The following is a 22,102-nucleotide window of genomic DNA, read 5'->3' as shown; positions in this document are numbered from 1 at the left end:
CCTGGGACACCAGGGAAGTGACCCACCCTCTAGGAGACCTCTGCCCCAGGACTCAGTCACTTCTCTATGTCCTATATCCAGGCTCTCTCTTCACCTTAACATTTGAGAATAGCCCTCATTTTTTGTCATGTCTACTGTAAAATTAGAGGAAAGCTCTTGCTACACATCTTGTACTGGAAGAGCTCCTTAGGTTACTTGGTCTGGCATATTGCTAATAAAACATCCAAGAAATTAAATTAAGGACTAATGCCACAGGGACAATAACATGGTTCATAGTGACAATAAGCTTCATGGGAAGCCCGTGGTCATCTAAACAGTAATTGTACTGGCTAACTCTGAGGAGAAGAAGGAGGAAGAGTAGGAGGAAGAGAAGGTGATAATTTCTCTATCAGAAAGTGCATACTACTTAAACAAGATAAATTAACACGGTGAGATAGTGTGTAAGAAATAATATTTTCTGTATTAGGAATTCCTTGTTTTACTTAGATTTGTAGTACATTTAAAATAAAGGAGTGAGTGTGTTTATTCTCTCAGTCAATTGATTTCCTTCTTTAATGTCAGCTACAGAGTTCAGCTTCTGGCAAAGACAGACCAAATAGTTCAGACAAACCCTCCTGGTGAAAAGACTGTGTGTGTGTGTGTGTGTGTGTGTGTGTGTGTGTGTGTGTGCGCGCGCGTGCGCACGCGCGCACGCACCTGTGTGCAGGTTCTTACATGCACAAATTTATTTTAATTGCATTTCCAGACAAAGTGGAAAGAATAAGTTAGAAGCAGTATTTAAAAGAATAATGGCTGAGAATTTTCCAAAACTGACAGAAGGCACCAAGATGAAAATAGCTAAGACTTGGCCGGGTGCAGTGGCTCATGCCTATAATCCCAGCACTTTGGGAGGCCAAGGTGGGCAAGATCACCTGAGGTCAGGAGTTTGAGACCAGCCTGACCAACATGGTGAAACCCTGTCTCTACTAAAAATACAAACATTAGCTGGACTTGGTGGAGGGTGTCTGTAATCCCAGCTACTCGGGAGACTGAGGCAGGAAAATTACTTGAACCTGGGAGGCAGAGGTTGCAGTGAGCTGAGATCATGCCACTGCACTCCAGGCTGGGTGACAATGAGAGCGAAAGTCCATCTCAAAAAAAAAAAAAATTGGTAAGACTCTTTACCTCCAATATTTCACAGTCTATTTAGATCAATGAGTAAATGCATAGTTAAAATACTGGTGTCAAGGGAGGAAGTAGGGAATTCACACAGGAAGAACACCCGATGCAAACTGGAGCCATCAGAAAAGGCTTCCACAGTAGATTTTGTGAGAGCTAAAGCATGAAGAGAACAACTACCTATTTTAACATAGTTATATTTATTTTCATTAACTACCATAATAATTTGAATTATTTTTATGGTAATCATTTTCTTATTATGCAAATGAAGGAGTAACAGGATTGAAATAGTAAAGTTGAGTTTACAAGCTGAGCACCAGAAAAACAAATAAAAGAGACTAATTTTTAACATCTTACCTATTTGAGTTTCAAAGATTCCCTCAGAAAAGCTTAGATTTGTCAAACATTTGAAATAAATGCCATTGACAAATCAAACTTCAATATGAGGTTTCTTATGCTCCTCTTTGCTAAGAGTGTAATTTTCCCAACTCAGTGAATTTCTTAACAACACTATCAAACAGATGTCAACCTTTGAAGCTTTGATTCTCAGGCATGGGGGGTCTCCACATAACTGCCCACTGAAGGGGTCTCTGGGTTTTTGGCAGAGAAAAATGCTTGGATTCCAATGAGTTCTGCTCTGCGTAGCATTCAAAAGAGAATTGCACCGTTACTGAATCTACATAGACGGTTTTACTACTTATGATAGCCTGAAATGTAAACCCAGTTCTCATAAACAAATTTATGAAATAAGCTATTTTAATAATTTGTTACGTATCATGCTCACTTCTAGTAGAACTGAGCATCTCTGATATTTTCAGTGGTTTGTTTTGCTCGCTGTCTCTCTGTCCAGTGCAGTAAATAATCCTTTAATAAAAACAGAGGCAGACACATGACAAGCAGTTCATCGTGAGGAAATTCACATTTAGACAAGCATGCTTTCAAATATAGAGTCCCTTTTTAAATCTTTTAGGGGAATTTTTAAGCTCTATTGAGACATAGTTGATATTTGTATATTTAAAATGCACTTAATGCATATATTTTGATGAGTTTGGACATATGCCTATACTCATGATACCACAGCCAAGTACTGCTAAACATGCTCATCACCTCCACAAATTTTCTTGTATTTTTTTGTGGTTTCATTTTTGTTCGGTTTGGTTTGCTTTGGTTTGCGGTGAGAGCACTTAACATGAGATCTATCATTTTAAAATATTTTAAAGTATACAATTCTGTTTTGTTAACCACAGATACTATTCTGCAAAACACATCTCTGGAACTTATTTGTCTTGAATAATTGAAATGTCATACCGACTGAGCAACAAATCCCCATTTCCTCCTCCCCACAACCCCTGGCAACCACCATTCTATTCTCTGCTTCTGTGAATTTGACTATTTCAGATTCTTCAAATGAATGGAATCATGCAGTGTTTGTCCTTCTGTGACTGGCTTATTTCACTTAACATAATATCTTTCAGGTCAGTTTATGTTGTCACAAATGGTAGGATTTCCTTTTCTTTTAAGGCTGAATAATAGTCCACGTGTGTGTGTGTGTGTGCGTGCATATATATATATATACCTACACACATGCACATACAAATATGTATATAATATTTTCTTTATTCATTCAGATGTCCTTGACCTTCTGTGTAGCAAAGGTCAATAAATAAATTGCATCATAAGAACCACATCTAAATTAAAATCTTCTTGATATTTACTCATGCACTGATTCATTAAATCAATAAATATTTCTAAAAGGCCCACTTTGTGCCAGTCTCCTGTACTAGCTCCTGAGAACATATGTCGAGTAAGAGAAAGTTTTTGTCCTCTCAAAATTCCAAGTTGAAAGAGAGAAAAACAGGTAAGTCACAGTATGATGAGCACGTTGATCGTGATTCACCTGGAATGGCTGGAACAGAGAAGGGCACCTGAGTCACCCTGGAGCAGGAAAGGGAGGCCTTGGAGCTGGCCTGTCAACAAGACAAGTGGCTCCAGGAAGTCACTGTCTGTAGTCGTTTACCTTTTTATCTTCCATAAGCACCTCCTGTAGGCTCTGCACAATGGAGGTGAAAACAAAATGGAGCTAAGAAAGCAGACGAAAATAAAAGGAGAGCTCACAGAGAGAAGAATACTGTAAAAGAAACAGAACCCTTATGAACTTAAACTGTAGGAAATTGTAAAGAATAGAATTGCCATTGCAGAGAAGTGAAGTACATCAGCAATGTGGAGTACAGGCTGAAATTCAAAGGAAAAGAACACAGATATAAAAATCAGAGCGCTCGTAGATATGGAAGAAAAATAAGGGAGACCCTTTGTAGGAATAATTAGAATCCTTGAAGAAGAGAACAGAATCTATGGGAAAGGATGCTGAAAAACAAAATAGACCAAAATGTTGAACTGAGAGAAGACCTTAGGCTCAATTTATACCAAACAAAATTCATGAAAAATAATTAATTGCTAAACCTGTGTTCCATAGGACGTTAGTTCAAGTGCTGAAGTTTCAGGTAGGCACTGAAATTCAGAGAGAAGTCAAAGCTGGAGTTATAAATCTGGGAGGTACTAGCATGTGAATGTTTAAACTGTGGGACCAGATAAGATAATTAGGGAGGGGGGCAATAGGAGAAAAAGATGATTTGAAATGACATGTTTGGGGATTCCAGCCTTTGGGGTTTAAGCAGAAGACGAGTAGACTGCTAAGGGATGAAGAAGGAGCCCTGCTGAGGAAGGGGAAGTGAGTCAATTAGCAGATAAATGTAGAAGTGTGGTAAGCCTCATTAGTAATCAAATAAATGCAAATTAAAGAGATCAAATTTGATTAGTTGTATTGGCAAGAATTAGTAAATTTCATTACTAATGTCAGTTGGAAGTCAAACTTGCAAAATGTAATTATAAATTTTGAACATCTTTTGACCCCAAATTCCTTTTTTTTTTTTGAGAGAGAGTCTCGCTCCGTCGCCCAGGCTTGATTGCAGTGGCGCAATCTCGGCTCACTGCAAGCTCCACCTCCCGGGTTCACGCCATTCTCCCGCCTCAGCCTCCCAAGTAGCTGGGACTACAGGTGCCCACCACCACGCCCGGCTAATTTTTTTATTTTTAGTAGAGACAAGGTTTCACTGTGTTCGCCAGGATGGTCTCAATTTCCTGACCTCGTGATCCGCCCGCCTCAGCCTCCCAGAGTGCTGGATTACAGGCATAAGCCACCATGCCTGGCCCCCCAAATCCCATCTTTAAGAATTTATTCTAAGAAACTGACCAGACAAGAGCACAAGAATGCAAACTCATCATAGTATTGTTTATAATCAGTAAATTACTAAATTTCTACAAAGAAATGAAGGATAAGTTAATTATGGTACATGAACATGGTGAGATTTTATGTAGTTATTAAAATAAAGAGGATATCCATGTACTTAACTATATATGTATATATATACATGATATTCACAATATAGTATAACAAAAATATTGTTTATAGAATATCATTAAACAAAATTGATTATAGTTACACAAAGTTTTGCACATATTATCTATGTGAAATTTTAGTCAATATGCAAATATCTATGCACACAAATAGTCCAGAATGATAGACTCTAAATGTTAATGAGGAGTAGGAATTTTGACAACTTTGATTATAATGTTTATATTATTCCATAAGCATTTTTATAATAACCATCTATTGCCTTTTTAGCCAGAGGAGCCAATCAAGGTATTTTAACTTTGAAAAAAGAGATAAAAATACTTCCTGTCCTCATTCCCCAGCTTTCCCTTTTGTCTGCTCTGCTAATCCCTTTAACTGCACCATCCCCAGTGTAGGCTCTGAGACTCCACCAAAAATTGATTCTGGGCAGCCAGACAAAATCTGTCTTTCTCTAGATTTTATATTGTATCACTTTTATAGAAGTAAATAGATTTCTCCTTCCATTCAAGTGAACATGAAATTGTCTCTTTTTAAATTTTTAGAATCTATTTTAACTGACAAAGAAAAATTATACATATTTATGGTATACTACATGATGCTTTGATATATGTATATATTCTGGAATAGCTATATCAGGCTACCTAACAAATCTATTACTTCACATATGTATCAATTTTTTGGGGGGTGAGGACATTTGAAATGTGCTTTTATAGCAATTTTCAAATATACAATACAATCCAACTAACTATAGTCGCCATGTTGTACAATAGATCTCCTGAACTTATTTCTCCTAATGAAAACTCTGTATCTTTTGACCAATCTCTTCACATACACCACCTCCCTTAGGCCCTGGTAGCCGCCATTCTGCTCTCTGGTACTATGAATGAGTCTGACCATTTTAGATCCCCCATAGGAGTGAGCTCGTAAAGTATTTGTCTTTCTGTGCCTGGCTTATTTCGCTTATCATAATGTCTTCTAGGTTTGTCCACATTGTCACAAAGGGCAAAAACCATATGGTCATACATAGATACAGAAAAAGCATTTGACAAATTTTAACATCTTTTTATAATAAAATCTCAACAAATTAGATATAGAAGGCATGTACCTCAATACAAGAAAGGCCATGCATGGCAAGCTCACAGCCCTCACACTCCATGGTGAAAAATGAAAAGCTTCTCCTCTAACATCAAGAACAAGATAAGAATGCCCATTCTCACCATATGTATTCGACGTAGAACTGAAAATCCAGAGAAATCAGGTGAGAAAAAGAAATATATAAAAGATATCCATATCAGAAATGAAGAAGTTATATTGTCACAGTTTATAGACATCATGGTATTAAATATAGAAAACTAGCAATTACACCAAAAACTGTTAAAACTTTGAAATTATCTTTTTTATTTTATTTTATTTTATTTTATTTATTTTTGAGATAGAGTCTTGCTCTGTCACCCAGGCTGGAGTGCAATGGTGCTATCTTGGCTCACTGCAACCACCTTTTGGATTCAAAGGATTCTCGTGCCTCAACCTCTCAAGTAGCTGGGATTACAGGCACACACCACTATGCCTGGCTAATTTTTGTATTTTTAGTAGAGACAGGGTTTTGCCATGTTGGTCGGGCTGGTCTCAAACTCTTGACCTCAAGTGATCCACCTGCCTTGGCTTCCCTAAGTGCTGGGATTAGAGGCATGAGCCACCGGACCCAGACAAAATTATCTCTTGAATATATCAATGCATTGTGATTGTTTGCTTCAGTTATACATATGGCTTGTCTTCAGATTATAAACATTACAAAGATCTAATAGAGTTGAGAGTTTGTCATGAAGCTCCAGAATTATGAAAAAGAAATAATACATGGTTGGGAACCAGAGAGCTATGAGTTCTAAATTCTACATGTATTCTATTCTCCAATTACTTTTGTCAACTTACTTTTGTTAAGTGACTTTGTTTTGTTAAGGAACTTTGTATTCTACAATTTCCAAATGGAAATGCTGGCCTAGACCACTGTTTCCAAAAGTATATATATATATGTAGTATACAGTTATTTTATAATGTGTCAACAAAAAAATACTTGTAGCTATCTAATTTTCATTAGGCATATCTGACTGCCCTTACCTTATTTTCATTTTTCTTTTTATCCAGCATTTATTGTTACTGAAACACCAGGGGTTTGTTCTAGGTCCTGCTGCTTGCAGCACAGAAAGCCAATCACTGAGACAACAAGTATTGCCAAAGAAGAAGGTTTACTCTAGTACTGCAGCCAAGAAGATGGGAATTCAGTCTCAAATCCATCTCCCTGATTGACTAAAACTAGGGGTTTAAATAGCAGGGAAGAAATGCAACAATGTATAAGAAACCAGGAACTAGGAGAGAGGCAAGGAAGCAATTATGAGGAATGAGGCATGTGGCATCTCATTGTCTGGGTGTGGTAACATGGTAAGTTTCAGTTCTTTGATTTTTTTTTTTTTTTTTTTTTTGAGAGGCCTGAAGGTCATTTCCTGAGGAGGGAACTCAGATAAAACAAATGTAAGTTTCAACCTTTAAGACCAAAAGGGTCCATTTCTGTGTTTATCTAAAAAAAACTACCTATGGTACTACTGGGTTGATTTCAGCTAATTCTCATTAGGCACATCTGACTGGCTTTACCCTACTTTCATTTTTCTTTTATGTAGAATTCATTACCATCTGAAATACTATAGCATATGTTTATTTATTGTGTTTCTAATGCATTTTCTCTCTCTCTCTCTCTGCTAAAATGTAAGCCCAATGAGGGCAGTAGGTTTTCTCTGCTTAACTCACTCATATCCCAAGCACCTAGAATCATGCCTGGGACATAGTACTAACTTAATAAACATTTGTTGAATAAGTATTTGGACATTGATCACATGTATCAAAGTTAATGTAAACAGACAACCTTAGTTCTTATAGTATAAGAAAAATATAATGACTTTAGCTTCTACAGTATAAGGAAAAAAGTCTACATTCTATCTATGGCACATTTTACAGACAAATCTAGATTAAACACAATGCTCAGGAAACTGTATAATTGGGTTTATTGAATTCCTGGCAACTGTTAAAATATTCCTTTCAAACTTCTGTTTTGAAAATATTTCTAATACCTTATGATTAATGGGTAATAAAAATATGACTTTTTTCAATTATTCATAATTTTGCAGAGTCTCAGAGCACTCATTCTGAACATTACTTCTCATTATGCAACAATAAACCATAGAAATAAAATGTCTGGAAGGCTGAGCTGAAAGGGTACTCATCACAATTAAATCTCTAACGTGAGCTAATTTTAAGGTTATTTTTATCTTTCTCCTAAAAATGTGAGTCAATAAAAATTCTGCTAAACTAGTATTTGGAGTTTAAATATGTCTGGCTATTTCTAAATGACTTAATATGAAAAGCATTAACTTAAAACAAGCATACACTTGTATCTTTAGAAAATCATGTTAGATAAACTTGAACTTTAGGAAGTATTTATAATATCAGCTTGCTGCTATGCAAAGGCATAGCTGCCCTAAGGCTAAACACATAGAAAGTTTCACCTGAAATAGAAGTGCCACAAGGCATTCCTTATCTCAGGTTTGATATGCCTGTCTTTTTTAAATAAAGGAACTTTAAATTCCTAGGCAGTCTTATCATAAGCAGCAGCTGGCTAAATGTAGAATGATTATATAACTTGGCATTCAAACAAGGACACTTGAGAATAAAATGAAATACCTTTAACCATCACCCAGAAACAGAGCCTTCTGTAACCCACCCCAGTTGAATAGGCAAGGCTGGCCAACATTGTCCTCACACCTCATTAAGCCGGTTTCTGTCAAGTAATCTGAAGATAAAACCACAGGCCCATGTATATTAAGGGCCAATTGTTTCACCACAAAAAATTCATTAAGTGTAAATTAATATGCTATAAGACTTGGTTAGTCAAAACAAGCTTTATCCTTTTGTAATCAAAGTAGAAAAAAAATTCAATGAAGAAATAAACTGCTTGCCATTTTTTTGAGGAATCATTTGTAGTATAAGAAGAACTGATTAGCAAAATCTGATTTACTATTGTAGGCCTTTAATCTCAATTAGGGTTGAAATGTATTCCCAACAGATAATAATGTTAGATCCAAGCAAAATAGTCACTTGTTTTATTGTAATAAAAGTGATCTACCAAAAAAACCACAATCTTACCTTTCCTCCATATCACTTTAATTCCCTACATATTTATGTTTGCAAAATCTATATAATAAAACCATGAATTGTTTTTTGGAGTTTTCAAATGAAGAAAAGTTTACAAAATAACAAGAGCCAGTAATTTTTATCATCCTGAAATGCTTCTTAAAGCTATTCAAAATGGATAGTACATTGAGTTCAACTCCTTTCTAAGATTAGAATATTGTAATAAGTAAAATTAAGTCATCCCTAATGATTATAGCATAAATTGGCCACATTATGTAGAATGTTATCCTCTAGGCCTTATATTTTTGACTTAACAAATATGCCCATACTTTGTGCACCCAGATTCTCTCTTTTGCCACATGGAAGGATGACTTATCATTGGCTAGATTGCACTTTAATAAATTCAAGACATCACTTCTCTGATTTAGTAATATTGCTGCGCTATGATCCACCATCTTCATTTCATAGCATTGAGGAATAGCATTCTATTACCACTATACTGTTGGCCATATAAATACATCTAGAGCAAACAGACACTTCAGTCATTCTGGGAGGCTCTCTGTGCTTTTAATTTATTTTTTTAATGGCTCAATGGGAAAAAAAGATTTTGGGGGTATAATATTGTGGAAAATGCTTAAGTTTAAATATTGAGATTGTTAAATATTGATCTCCCATTACCTGTTGCTATTCTGAAAGCATTTGAAAATCGAGAAGGTATAACATTTTCACACAGAACAGTTCAGAGGAGAGGATAATAGTCCAAAGGAAAAATAAATGACAAGAGGGAGAGGAAAACGGTAACATAGGTATGTGTTCCATTGCACCATTTTGTAAAGTAAAACAAATCTCCTGAATGGACAAATGAAATACCTTTCCATTCAGACACCTTTTTGCTTTGGTATTATCCTCTGTTTTCCCACTCAACTTACAAATTCAAAAGCTGCAATTGTCTTTTTTCAAGCAAACAGAGAAAACATTACTGAGTTGTTAATATTCTTCCTTCTACCAAAGAATAAATTGTAAGTGCCGTAAAGAGAGCATGTCCAACCTCTCCAGTTGCCAAATGAAAACCCTTCATGAGTTTCCACTATGGGGAATATCATGAGAGCAGCATTAGTTGCCAATATTTTTTGCCATTTTCCTCAGCTCTTTAAAAGGCCTCTATTGCTTCTTAAAAGATAAATATTAAATGTAGTATATATCTGATAAGGGATTAATATCAAAGTATTTTTTAAAACTCTGACAACTCAACAACAAAAGACAAACAACCCAATTCAAAAATAAGTGAAGGACTTGAATAGACATTTCTCCAAAGAAGACATACAAAGGGCCAAGAAGAATATGAAAAGATGCTCAACATCACTGATCATCAGGGAAATGCAAATCAAAACCACGATAAGATACACCTGATTTTGAATGGCAAAACAGAGAGGGTGAGAGATTGAGTTAGTTGCAGAAAGACATGGCTAGTCATCAGCGAAGCAGGGACTTGAACTCTGACTGACTCCACCAAACACAATTTGAATCACTACACTAAGCAGTAGAGAAGAATGAAAAAAAATATCTTTTGAGTCAGACACATTAGGTTTGAACGTCAATTGTGCCATTTACTAGCTAAGTGACTGAGGTAAGTGTTGACTTCTCTGATTCTTAGCTTCTCCAACTCTATAAACAGGCACCTCACTGACTTCCTGCGGCAGAAAGTAACAAAAGAGCAACACGTAGCACAGCACCTGCCATATGAGGAGGTCTGCAAATGCTACAATAGAAATAGTTTATTCACCCTCCAAAGATCCTTGTGAATACAGGGCGGGGTTTCTAGTCAAGTTAATGGTGCGGAGGTACCAGGTGTCAGCTGACTCAGGAGGTACAGTAACCTAAGGCAGGGCTAACTTCATTGCTTTGGATAATGGTTCTTCTGATCAGCAACCCAGTGTTTTATCTGTGCTGCCTGTATTTCTCATCAGGCACAGTAAATGACGTTACCTGAAAGTTCAACAGACGTTTAAAAAAAAAATAATGCTATTCAGTCCACTTGGAAGAATCTTACAATATGCAAATTTAAATTCAAGAGTTTGCCTCTACCCTTTTGATTTATAGATACGGATGTTGTACTATGATTGCTCAACCATAGACTGGCTTGACACCTACAGATCTCTGTATCATAAAAAGTTATAGTCACGCCCTCAACTAACACTCACTGACACCCCATAACAAAACTCCATGGAGAGATTCAGTCATTCATCAATGTCAGAAACAAAATTCCATGTGGGTGCCTGCTTTCAAAACACTGAATTCCCATCTGGCAAGATCCTAATGAAGAAAGGAAAGATCTATGTTTAATGAAGCAATACCCTTTCGGTAGATATTTCTTGACAGCTGTACCTTGGGGCCACTGCATTTCTGGCAGCCTTGCTACACCTTCAAAAAGACAAAAATCCTAAAGCAATCATGTATTCAAATGCTGAAGTGCACAACACATAAATTCCCCTTTCCCTCTTGCTGATTCCATGGAATGAGACTAACTTTCAATCAAACTAGTTGAAGTGAGGTGTAGTTAACTAATTTCACTTTATGCTATGTGTTTTTGTAAACTACTGCACTTTTGCTGTGAAACAAGGCTGAATCAATGAAAGCCAAATGTACGTTTAGTGAGGAAAAGGCCCTGTGAGCGATAAAAGACATTTTCGAATCCGTAAGGATAATAGTGTAAGAGCTCCAAATGTGTGCCATGATTTTCTCCATATTACTTTCTGTGTATCTAATTCATATTTCAGAAAGTAAATAATAATATGGAAAAGTAAAAGAACAAGAAGAAAACATTGGCAGCACTGGACCTACACCAGGCATCCCCAAAGGCAGGTGGAAAACAATTGCACCCCTAGCTCCTGTAATCGTCAGGAAGAGCAGAGAAGGCTCCCTCAGGCCCCTCATGGCAAGCAAGGGGAAGAGATGCAAGATTTTTCAAAAGGCAAGATTCTAATCACTACCCTAAGATTTGTAAATCCAAGTACTCTTTTTTTGTTGTTGTTTTCTACTCTATCAGTTAGGAATGATTTGGGCTGCAAATAACAGAAAATCCTAACTAGATCCAAACAGATGAACTATTTGCACCATACAAGACCAGAGGAGGTTGTCTAGGTGGCTGCAATTGCTCAGCAGTGTCAACAGGGACAACCTTTGTGCTTTATTATCCTTAGTATGTGGCCTTCACACTCATCATGACAAAACGACTTTTGTCTTTACCAGTGGGAATGAGAAAGAAGGGGCTTACCAATTTTATCTGTCTCTCCCTTTTAAAAAGATGCCCTTGATTCCTGCTCTTGCAGACATCTTATAATAGTACAGTTTCCCTGAAAACAGAGCTTGAGATAAAGACGTAGCTGCAGGGAGTTTACATAGGAATGTGATCTCAGGGAGCAGGTGTGAGAAATGAAGAAAGCTGGAAAGGGGGAAAAACCATTCTAAGGACATATTATCCAGTTGGCCAGCACCATAGATGACTTGCAAAAGAACTGCAGAGTCTTCCAAATGCTTCTCAGAACTTGGACCTGGCAGATAAAAGAGGACACGTCTGTCTGTTGCTGCCATCCTGTCAGTCACAGATGCTCCATGAGTGCTAACATCCCACATCTCTAGTGTGGGCTTCCCATATTGCAGGATCTGAGAAGCCCCACAGCAGAAAATGAAAGCCATGACCTGGGCTGGAAGCACAAGCTGCAAGGTTGTCCCTGCATAATCAGTGCTTGTGTGTGACCAGAGACCACAGGGCAGCTGGAATCAGAGGAGGGGCTCAGGGAAAACGAAATAGCGCCCATGAGTGGGGCCAAGATAGGCCTCATTGGCCCAACATTTCTGGCCTCTGCAGCAGCAGGAGAGGGAGAGAAGATGAGTATTTGTGGTCAGGCAGTGTCACCCTGCAGAATTCTGTTGGCAAAAGGGAACGAGAATGGATGCTGGGCAAAGCCACCACCAGAGTCAGCTGCCACTCCCTGGCTGATTATAACGGGGGTTTCCAAAAACTTACTGTCACCTAAAAGCAAAGTGAGAGTCATGCTGAATATGTTTTCATTTAAATTGTTGTCCTTTGAGCAAATGAGCTAGATTTTTTTTTAATTGCTACAACTTGTGCTAAATTCTTCTCTAATCAAGAGAAAGCAGAGAGCGGTCACCACTTGTCTTAAACGTCTTGCTTTTGACACAGCTGCCTGAGGAGGCAGGCCTGGTTGGAAGGAACAGGAGCGTGGGCGAGTACACAGGAAGGAAAGCAAGGCCTGGGATTGACTGTCCCAAGCAGACCCCCACACCACAGCCACAGGCAGCCTCAGGGGTCTGGAAGGAGGGAGACCACCTTCCATGTGGGGGCCAGGGACTGGGGTGGAGGAGCTGGGAGACTGTGGGGGACTTCCATCTTTAGCCCTGGACTCAGCAGGGAAGCTCTCCACCCTTTAGTGAGTGACAAGGATTGGGGAGCACCAATGTCTTTGGCTGTACTGGAGGTTAGGTGAAAAAAAGTAGAAGTTATCTGTAATTCAATCATGCACACACTTTCCAGCATTCATCTTTTTGGTTTTCTTCTCAAAAAAGATAGTAGCCTTCCAAAGTGAACCAAGAAATACCAACTGTGGCTCGAACTTCATAGTTTGCCTCTAACTGCATTTTCATACATTGCCCTAAAGGGTCACACTTCGCATTGCTTACCAGTCACATTTGCTTCAGTTATAATTTTCATAGAATTCTTTTATAAAGTATGCCGTGACATCTCATTCCCTGTGCTATAAAACTCAAAGACGGGCACATCTACTTGAAGTATCTTGTTTCACAATCTCCACTGTGACAGTTCATATGCCCCCCAAGGACTGCCTCCTGGCCCCTCTGTGGTATATTAGGGTACACTCATGCTGATCATCTGCATGAGCTCCTCCACTGATTTTACACTTTAAAAGCTGGATATTTTCAATTCACCAGGATCCTGAACTCGCCATTTGCGTTAAAAATCAGACTTCCTGAGTTTGGGGAAGTTTTCTACAGAAGCAAATTGTTCTTAAAAAACAACTTATGTGACATTTTATTCTTTATGTCTGAACTGTTTTTTTAAAGCTATGTTTAATACTCAGTAATTTTTTATTACACTTTGAAAATGTTTTTGGAAGGGTTTTCATTCATATTTATTTTCCCAACTTCCTACTTTACTGTCAGCTGTTATTTGTAAACAGAGACTATTTATAAATCAGACTTATTGGCATAATTGTGGTGTTATTTATATGAATCACATGTGAATAAGTATGTTCTTTTTTGAGAATTTATACATCATATTTTTATTTTTATTAACCAAAATTTTAAAAAGAATGTGCTATCCTGATATTCTGTAAATATTTTGGGTATTTTCTAAGCAGCATATAGATGAAGTCTCACTTGAATAATCCCTAAGTTCAAGTTTATCAAATTAATTTAATAAACTCTTGAAAATTAGATACATTTCTCACTTCCTAGCTGGATATTTTGGTGAAGCGTCTAGGACATCAACACCATCACCTTTACAGCAGAATAAAGAGCATATTCACACAGTCAGCTAGCGGTCGCGGCGCTTTGCCCTCTTGCTGCCAGCTCCCCACTGGCCCTGTGCAGGCTCCTGCCTAGGCCGGTGAAGGCAAGATAAGAGCAAGTGCTCAGTACTTCCAGGCACAACAAAGGGAACTCCGCAGGCTGACACAGACGCTCCCTCGCTTGCAAGAAAAATATCATTTTCCTCCCAAAGCTGTCCCACCACTGCCCCAGGATATCCGTGGCTCTTCCGGATAGTGACAGGGAGGGAGCTGAAGCACTGTCTCAGAGGCTGCAGAGCCAGAGAACGGGTCTCAGAGCCCCCTGGCTGAACCCCAAGACTCAGAGCTTTGGCTCCAGGTTGAGCTTCAACCTGCAGACAACCTTCAAAGGGCACACCAGCACCCCAGAATCAAGCATGGACGAAAGTGAGGCTGGCACTGAAAATGAGCAGAGACCACGAAAACTAAAAGACTTCACACTCAAGAACTCACTTCTTTTTTTTTTAATTAGGCGAAGAACTCTATTAATCTTTGTTTCAAACTTTATTCCCAGGTTTTTTCGCTTAATTAGCTGCAAAGAATGAATTGTGTGTAAGCAAAAACTAAAAACAGCTGCAGTATCCAAGGGACTTGGGCTTAAAAATATTATAGATTTAGATTTTATGAGATCCATAAACAATTTTGAAAAGCAGTCATAATATAAAATAGCAGCTCCCAGTAACTTCTTCAACTTCTATTTTCTTTAGAAGTTGACTCAATTCACTTTGCCTCATTCTTGGAAGCCTCATCAAAATTCTCCACAAGATCAGGAACTTCATTATCATCATCATCGTCCTCTCCAGCAGCAAGTGGTGCTTTTCCATCTACAGATAGTTTGGTGGAGCTCCAGCCAGTCTCCTTAAACTAGTCAGTCTGCACCAAGCTGGTTTACAATGGTAAACCAGCTGGTAGCATTTCTTTCAGCAGCTTTGTCCCAGCATGGCCTGTCATGGTGAAAGTGTTCCCAAGATACCTGACCTTTAGGGTTGCTAAAGTGGATTGCTGTTCATTGGTTTGTAAACATATTCACCTCTTCAGTACCAGAGATAGTGTTTACTCCTAACTTCTTTAAGAAGAGCTGAAGTTTTTTCTAATCTGCTGCAGCTGTTCTATGGACTACCTTCTTCCTTCAGCAAGCAGTTGCTTTCTCACCAACGCACACTGGTGCCTGCAGTCGGCTGAGCTTTCCCTGGTTCATGATTGTTGCTTTCAAATTGCTGGAGAGGAAAAGGGGCAGCAAGAGGGACTAGTGAAATGGGAGAGTTCCCTGATCCACCTTGCAGGACATGCGACAGGGATGTGGCTCGTCTATTTGGCCACCATGTGCACTCCAACCCCTATGGGGGGGGAGCACACAGACGAGCAGGTGCAGTAGCCAGGGCCAGAGCCCCTGGGCTCTGACGCCACAGCAGCATCCAGGGGTGGTAGCCTGAGACTCCTGAAGCACAAGTGGGCATTTGTCACAGTGCACTCTTTAAGCTTTGCAGTTTGCAGATGGCTTACATGTTAACCAACTCAGTGCCCTCTTGGTACCTGGGTCCTTGTTCAGCATCCAGGAAGAATCAGGTCACACACAGACTCAGGGATGAATGTGGGGTTTTTATCGAGTGGTGAGGTGGCTCTCAGTGAGATGGATAGGGAGCTGGAAAGGGGATGGAGTGGGAAGATGATCTTCCTCTGGGGTTTGGCTGCCCAGTGGCCAATCTTGTCTCCAACTGTCCCCAGCCAAAATCCTCTCAGCATTCAGACACTCTTTCTCTTCTTTATGCTGCACCATTCTGCCATTCTTCTGCTCTTCTGTTTGTCCCCTCATGGAGCCTGGGGTTTGGGGACATGGCAGGCCTATTTTAGGGAGCAAAAATAGGAGTGCCTGTTCTCATTTAGGGCCATGGGTTTCCAAGCTTGGGGGTGGGGCCTTTGCCAGGGAACTTCTTTTTTCTACCCAATATTTCCCTGTCTCCGGTTTGTATCACTAGGGTTGGCACTCAAGGGGTCTCAGGTAGAACAGCTGAGATTAGGTGCTCCACGTGGAGATGCAAAATGGCCTCAAGAATTCATATCTATAGCATATACCTGCCCCACACACAATAAAAAAAGAAAAGAAAAAGAAAAAGACACAAGATAGAACTATATTAGCCAAAGTCTACAAGCAGAACATCTGGGGAAAAAAATCTATAAAGGACAATTAGTCTCCCTTCTGGATAGTATTCAGAAAAAAATCTTTACTTTTCTTTTTTTTTTTTTTGAGACGGAGTCTCGCTCTGTCGCCCAGGCTGGAGTGCAGTGGCGCAATCTCGGCTCACTGCAAGCTCCGCCTCCCGGGTTCACGCCATTCTCCTGCCTCAGCCTCTCCGAGTAGCTGGGACTACAGGCGCCCGCCAACACGCCCAGCTAATTTTTTTGTATTTTTAGTAGAGACGGGGTTTCACTGTGGTCTCGATCTCCTGACCTCGTGATCCGCCCGCCTCGGCCTCCCAAAGTGCTGGGATTACAAGCGTGAGCCACCGTGCCCGGCCTACTTTTCTAATTAGTGTGAAGTTAACTTACAGAAAACAGGAATATGGTAAAGGAAATACAAATTGAGAGTCAAATGGACCTGGATTCAAATCCAGACTCTAATTTACTATTCCTAATTCATCTATGCGTTGCAGATACAGATGAGAAAAGGAAAAATCAAAACTGAAACCAGACTCAGATGCTGGCTTCCGAGAACTGGTGCCCTATCAGGTAAAAGAGACACTAGACAGGCAGTCCTGCAAGGGCGATATCAGCCTCAAGCAAGCCCTGAGCCAACCCAACTACCCTAGTCCAGAATGTTAGGAAAGTCTCTGCTGTGGCCCAAATGGAGAGAAGTCCATCAAGGAGAGAGACACATTGTGTGCATTTCCTCAGTCACAGAGAACTGGGAGGGCTCCACTGTGAGAGCAGTTCAGGGTCCCTATGTGGTGGGAGCAGTTCAGCAGCGAGTGACTTGCGGAAGGTGGGCCAGGGGGTGTGGGAGCACCAGCAGGTCGACAAAATTCCTCTGAGCGAGGTGGAGCTGTTTCCTAAGGGCAGTCGGCAGCCACTGAAAACATTACGGAGGGAGGGGGCGTGGTCAGGCTTGCCTTTATAGAAAGTTTACTTTTATTGACAATGAGAGGACTGCATTGCAGACAGTAAAACCGGTAGCAGGGAGTCTGGTGGGAGCCACTTGGAATAATCCAGGAGAGAGATGATCTGCACCCGAACAAGACGACTGTAAGGCAGGGGTGGAGAAGAGGAGATAAGATGGAGGAGTATGAGGGTTGAATTGAATAGGAGTGGGGGGTGCAGAAAAGGGAAGAGGGAGGCACCGAGCGGGACGGGCCTCTCTTGGCTATCGCTGGACCGGGTGGGGGTGGGGTGCTACTCACAGAGCAGTGACCCATCTAAGACAGGAGTAGGTTGGGAGGACAGGTGGAGACTGTTGGCCAGAGCTCAGGAGAGAGTTTGGCGCTACAGTGGCTACTTGGGGAATCTCTGCAAGGTTGTTAACTGATGGCATCCAAGTAGAAGAGGCCACAAAGGGAGCGTATGTAGAGAAAGGATCCTAGAGGACAGGCCCATAAGGAACAGCTGCTTTTAAGAGCAGGCAGAGGAAGAGATGTCATCAGAGGAGATTGGGAAGCACGCCCCGGGGCTGCTGGAGAACAGAGACCCCATCTGTTTGGTTCTCCATTGCAGTCTCAGGTCTCCAAACAAGGCCTGAGACAACAGACATATCTGTTATGTAAATTAGCTGCTGATGACCACACGACATGGCAGGAAAAAAAAAAAGGAAAAATCAGATCTCAGGAAGAAGAGCATTCTCAAGAGAACCTGAAGTTGTGTTTACCTGTGGAGGGTGTTTCTGCCCTTCGAGAGTAGGCCACTGTGAGCCACCATAAATAGTTCTCCTTAGTCCATAAAATGCCATGGACACTACTAGCAAAGTCCACCATAGGCAGAGGTGAGTAACAGGCTTCGTGTGGGTCGCCCCAGCCCTGTGGAAGCCGGCTTAGCCCATATGAGACCTGAAATAGTCTGAAAGCTCTCAGCTCCCTGTCCGTCTTTTTATCATCTAAGGATCCCCTGCCCTGTCCTTGTGAGTGCCATGAACACTATTGCCTTTCTCAGCAATCACTAAAATTTATGTGTGTTTCAGTTCACCCCAGCCCAGCTCTTCCTCCAGGAACTACCCGCTAATTGCTCCCCTCATCCAGGAGCCAGACTCCTCTAACTCTCACAGACTCCACCTATTGTCTTTGGACACTTAATTTTTTTTTCTTTTCTTTTTTTTTTTTTTTTTTGGAGATGGGGTCTCACTCTGTCACCCAGGCTGGAGTGCAGTGGCACCATTATAGCTCTCTGCAGGTTCGAACTCTGGGTGTTTATTACTAATTTCTGGGTATTTGCTGTCTTTTCTATTCAGCCATGTAATAAGGTGCTGAGAACAAGGTCATTTTATGGGTTTTCTGCACCCACAATGTCTAGAAAGTATCAGATCTTCCATAAATATTTGTTGACAATCAATAGCCCCATCCTCATTCCCATGGCGCCATGTCCATCAATCACAGAAATAATACGACATTTGCCACAGTGGGTGGGCATGTCAGTGTTTTTATCTTTCCCATTGGCAAGAAATAAGAGCATTAGAAATAAAAGATATGTTTTTATTAGTAGTACTTGAAGAAATCTGAGTAAACTGATTGAAAATTCTATTTATTTTTGTAAATGTGTTTCTAACACCACTTATTTTATTTTCTTTGATCATTTTAGCTACAAAATAAAAGTAGCACTTCCAGAATAGAAGGCTTCTATAATAAGAACACATTCAGGGTCAAAGTGTTCTCTTTCCTTCCCGGGAGCGTTGTCCTGGCCTCCACAATGGAAGGAGAAGAACATCTCCCACCTCAGGCCCTTGAAGCGCCTCATTGCATTAGCTGCCTGGTTGTCAAATCTGTGTTACCAAGCACTCCTAGGCATGAATTATAAGTCCTGGGAGAGTGGGAACAACTAAAGAACATTTTGGGGATAGAACCCAGTTCTCTTTAGTAAGACACCTTAAGGTGTTTTGTGTTCTGCAAGGACAGATAGTAAATGGTCAACAGGCAAGTATTCACACACAGGTAAGACACAGGTCATCTTACATGTGTAAGCTGATTTTATGGACCCTAATTTTTCAAAAACTTTGCTTCATTAGGCTTAAGTGTGACCACTGACCATTTCAACAACATTGGCCTCTATGTTTTGGCTCAGTTATTAATTATTGATGTAGCCTTGATAAAATCACTTCAGTCTACAGCTTTAACTGTAAAATAAAAAGGATTTGTCCAATGTCATCTTGAATCTCTTGAAATTCTATCCTTGATTCTGAGACTTAAACATTACAGAAAGAAATGCAGCGTTTTTTGATGCCCTGTGTGTATCTCTATTGCAGCTCTAACTGCAATCTATTCAAATCAGTTCTTGAATAGTGCATTTCTCCCACTAAAATGAGCTCCATGGGAGCAGGAATGAGTCCCATTACCTCTACCTGGGGTCCCAGGTAGAGCGAAGAGTTCTCAGCACCCATGGGCCCAAAGTCCCTTACTGAGTGGATGAACACACCGGCTCTATGCCGGCTCTCATACCTCTGGATCCTCTACACTGCTTACATCCCACTTCACCTTTGGCTTGGTGAACCCAAGAGAAATGGAATTCATTGAAAGGCCCATGATGGCTGCCCTTACCTCCCTGTCTTACGTCTCTTTGTGCCCACAGAAACCACCTGGGACCAGAAAAACGTAGATGTGACTGTGCAAAAACATAGTAGATGAGGAAGACAGGTCTTCATACTTGCCTATAAGGCCTTTTTATTAATCACTATTCTTTGCCGTTCACCTGAACTATTCTTTGCCGTTCACCTGAACTATTCTTTAACTCACATTCTAGGCTAGAAGACAGCAGATTCCTAGAATGTTCAACGTTACACGATACTTAAAGCAGCACAAGGCTTCACCTAAAATAAATCTTGAAGTGACTTACAAAGCTAATGAATCTGGTGTGACTCCTTTCAGTATTTTCATTACATTGAGCCACTAAAAGCTCATTTAAAAAATCTAGGATTTGAAAAAAATAACCTACTATACTGAAAAGTTTAATTTCATTTATCACCATTTTGGAATAATCTACCTGAATAAAGTTTCAAAGTACTACTAGATTCTTAGACCCAGGCAATACTTTATAGTTTTAGTAAGGACTTTCAACCCTTTTCCTCCAGTTCAAGAAAGGCTCTATCATCTTCATAAATGACAGAACAATCATGATCCTTGGCGGGCCTCCCTCCATGGCCAAGAGTGTGAAGCATATCTTGAATGAAAGTCTAACTACTCCATTTGTACTTATAAGATGACACCAGTATAACACAAATTGGAAGAAATGTTTTGCATCAAGAAATAAATTGTTCCTGAGATGCTAGAAAACAAGTATTTATAATAAGTGCAGACTAGGAACAAGATAGTTTGCATGGGAATTTCAAACACTGACCCTAAATGTCTTATGTTGCTTGTACTAAAGAGCATGGCATTTTGTTTTGTAATTTTGCTTTTAATCTGTGGTATCATTTTACAATTACATACACTCAAATCAAAGTAAAAGCACATAAAAATGATTCCATAGTACTGCTACACAGTGGGGGTCCATAAACATCTGTGCCATAACCAATATAACAAAAATGAATGAAGTTAAACAATAATGCAAAATACTATAAAAACCTTTCTCTTCATGGCAATGCTGGTGTTTACAATTGTCTACTGTTGCAGGATCACTTAGAAGAATACAAAACCCAAAAATTTACTTTGGGAATATAGAGTTGTTAAAGCAAATAAGAGGAGACCCTTGGCCTAAGGTTTCGTCTGTACCCAGAGCACTATGTAAGCAAACTGAAACTTGGCTTGGAGGGCATTTTTTTATAACTGACTAAAAAAAGGAAAAAAAAGGAAGAAACACCTAGACTCAGTCAATCACAAACAGTCAAGCACCAGGTTAGCTGTGGAACTAAGGATCTACAATCACGCTATGCCTAAATGAGGCAAACGCCTATGGTAGGCAATCAGGAAATATCTTAACTTTGCTTCCACGTTCAGCCTCTGAAAGCTCGCTGCTCACTCTAGCAGAGCACTCTGAGCTCTGCCGGTTTTGAGTGCTCCCAAGTTCATGAATTGTTCTTTGTTTAAATAGATTCTGTTAAATTTATTTTCTCTAAAGTTTTCCTTTTAAGAGAGTAAACAAAAAAGAAAAGTTAAAAGTAAAATTTTGTTCTCTTAAATTTCACATATGTATTCTATTGCTTAATATATTAAATACAGTCATGCACCACATAACAACGTTTCAGTCAGTGATGGACCACATGTGCACTGGTGGTCCCGTAGGATTACAATGGAACTGACAAATTCCTATTGTCTAGTGATGTCGTCACCATAGTAAGGTCATTGTGTAATGCATTACTCACATGTTTGTGGTTATGATGATGTAAACAAACCTACTGTGCTGCCAGTGGTATAAAAGTCTAGCACATACAGTTATGTATAGTATATAATACTTGATAATGATAATAAATGACTATGTTACTGATTTATATATTTATTATACTTTTAATCATTATTTTAGTTACTCCTTCTGCTTATATATTTTTTCAGAGTAAACTGTAAATTAGCCTCAGGCAGGTCCTTCAAAATGTGTTCCAGAAGAAAGTGTTGCTGTCATAGGAGATGACAGCTCTATGGGT

General features: G+C 39.7%; 1 protein-coding gene across 6 annotated transcripts in view; it reads right to left on the bottom strand.

Moving 5' to 3' along the window:
* Positions 1–22,102, bottom strand: part of PXDNL (peroxidasin like) — a 480,152-nt gene that overhangs the window by 379,285 nt on the left and 78,765 nt on the right. For 5 of the 6 annotated variants that reach the window (XM_058444093.1, XM_058444094.1, XM_058444096.1 and 2 more), the window contains one exon: positions 1,943–2,022. The exons of the other annotated variant lie outside the window; for it this stretch is intronic. The gene's annotated coding sequence lies outside the window, so the exon portion shown is untranslated. The remainder of the gene's footprint in view (positions 1–1,942; positions 2,023–22,102) is intronic. 6 annotated transcript variants of the gene reach the window in all.

This window comes from Hylobates moloch, unplaced genomic scaffold (assembly GCF_009828535.3).
Source record: "Hylobates moloch isolate HMO894 unplaced genomic scaffold, HMol_V3 SCAFFOLD_9, whole genome shotgun sequence".
Lineage (NCBI taxonomy): Eukaryota > Metazoa > Chordata > Mammalia > Primates > Hylobatidae > Hylobates > Hylobates moloch.
This window is presented reverse-complemented; position numbering and strand designations above follow the sequence as displayed.